Below are 2,697 nucleotides of genomic sequence, written 5' to 3'. Positions count from 1 at the left end.
ATTTTCTCAGACACAACTCACTATCCTCAGATGGCAAAGCCTTATAAAAATGACCAGAGAGGTCACGTAGGTTCATATTGGAGTAGGTGGACCCTCAGGTATGCTGGCTCCAAGCCATTTACAGTGTTAACGTTTTGTACCAACTGTAGTTTCCAGACAGTTTTCAGTATTCAAGCCTCTTGAATAATAATGATGAGATGTGGATAATAACTAATATTAATGAAAAGATTATTATATATCTATGATAAAGGCAATAACAGAAATACTTATTTTATTAGAAAGGACATTCCTGCAATTATACATTAATTTCTTACAGATTTTTTTAGTGCCTAGAAGACAGTACTTCTGATGCTAACTTATCTGGACAAAGAACTACAACCATAATGAGTGTTGTCAGAATTATTCCTTCCTGGTCCGTATGATGTACATTTCGAGGCCTTTCTGAGTTGCTTCTACGTTGGAGGTGAGGGAAGCACCTAAAAAGAAAAGGACTCCTCTGTCAAAGGAACAGCCTTCCAATACCTATTCTACTGGCATCTATGCAGATGGATGTGAGATGGTAGGCAATCTGTGGTGGGCTCTGTGGCTTGGTTTCATCTGTGGTTGTCAGAGTTGGTAGTAGTAGTAATGGTAGTGTTTTTGTATTATTTAGAGGTGTACTGGAAAATGTTTTGTAATCTGCCCTGAAAACAAAGCTGCCCTGAAAACATTTTTAAAATAAATAAATACTTCTAATGCATAGGAGACCTGTCAGTTAATCAAAGAAAGCATGGTTCCTTTCTTGTTGAAAGGTTTTGAATTTCAGGATTCTCTAGTTGTAGCAGAACTCATAAATTTCAGTATTGAACTATGGCACTTCAGCTGCCTGGGAGATAATTGATTTCCTCCCTGAAGTAATTTAGTAGTCTTCACTTCAGAGAACATCTTTCTGATTATTGACTGTATTATTAGTCATTTGCAAAATTATTGTTATGGCTACGAACATCACAGTTCTCTCAAACTTTGGCTCCTTTCCTTTTGCTTCTCTGACAAGCTGATTTTAATAATCTTGTGCTTGCAAAGAAAAATCTTGCCTTTCCTCCCTCCTGCCTCTAGAGACTTAGGAATGCTGGCACCTCTCACTAGAAGACTGACCTTTCAGATCAGTTCTTTTATCAGCTTGTGCCTCAATCGAAGCTCCTCTCTAGTCTCAGAAATGCTTTGAAGAGCTGGGTCAGTGACAAGCTTTGTGGAACACCTGTTCTGTTGCACAGAGAAGAAGACTCAGTTTATTTCTATATCACCCTAAATATATGAATTGCTCAAGTCTTTTGTCTCTTTTTCAGTGCAGAATTTCCTCCTCACACTATTCTACATTGTGAGCCTGGTGTGATCCCTGCACATGGAAAGCAAGATGTAGAAGTACTTCAGACATAAATACCTAGGATTGCCAACCTCCAGGTGGGGTCTGGAGATCTCCTGGAATTACATTTGTACTCCAGACAGATGAGTTCCCCTGGAGGAAATGGCTGCTTCTGAGAGTAAATTCTGTGGCACTATACCCTACTAATATCCCTCTCCTCTCCAAACTTCATTCTCCCCAGGTTCAACCCCCAAATCTCCAGAAATTTCCCAAGATGGAGTTGGCAATCCCATAAAGACTTGGGGGTTGGGTGTCATTTTGCCAGCACCAATTCTTTGCCTGGTTAACAGCAAACAAGTGGAGCCATCTTCTCACTGTGCTACAGACTTGCAAGTTGTGTTCCTATGTGAACAGGCCTTTTAATGTGGCCAGGAAAATCTCCTGTGCCTTTCACCAAGCATTCAGCTACCTGAACTTATCCTTAAGTTTGGCATATTCCGGCTGCAGGTTACTGCAGACAATCCAGTAGTATCAACAGATAGTGTTGATGGGAGTAAGTTGGGTCAAAGAAAATGATTACTTAGGGTGCAATCCTATACCCTTGTACATATCTTTAAGTCAGTAGGCTTAGAAGGGTGTAACTTTGCATAGGCTAGTATTGTAAATTCCACTGTAGTTCAAGCACATACCTTGGAATTCACCAAGCTAAATGAAGAAGAAGAATAAGACCACAGATTTATACCCCGCCCTTCTCTCTGAACCAGAGTCTCAGAGCGGCTTACAATCCCCTTTATCTTCTTCCCCCACAACAGACACCCTGTGATGTGGGTGGGGCTGAGAGAGCTCTTTCAGAAGCTGCCCTTTCAAGGACAGCTCTGTGATAGCTATGGCTGACTCAAGGCCATTCCAGCAGATGCAAGTAGAGGAGTGGGGAGTCAAACCGGGTTCTCCCAGATAAGAGTCTGTGCACTTAACCACTACACCAAACTGGCTCTCTCTGAAGACTACTGTCTGTTTCTGTTGAGCCCAGAGGTTTGATATCTATCCTGGCTAAATGGGAGGAGGAAGTAGTTTTAATACCCCACTTTTCTCTACCCTAAGGAGTCTCAAAGCTGCTAATTGCCTTCCCTTTCTCTTCCAGGACAGGCCTTGTGAGGTAGGTGTGGCTGACAATTCTGAGAGAACTGACTTGCCCAAGGTCACCCAGCTGGCTGCATGTGGAGGAGTGAGGAGGAAACCCAGTTCTCCAGATTAGAGTCCACTGCTCTCAACCACTACACCATGATGACCAAACACTTGTCAAGCATATGTGGCTGGACAGCTGTGTTTAAGTTGGTTAGTAACAAGTTCATTTC

Source organism: Heteronotia binoei, chromosome 3 (assembly GCF_032191835.1).
Source record: "Heteronotia binoei isolate CCM8104 ecotype False Entrance Well chromosome 3, APGP_CSIRO_Hbin_v1, whole genome shotgun sequence".
Taxonomy (NCBI): Eukaryota; Metazoa; Chordata; class Lepidosauria; order Squamata; family Gekkonidae; genus Heteronotia; species Heteronotia binoei.
Note: the sequence above shows the minus strand (reverse complement) of the source record.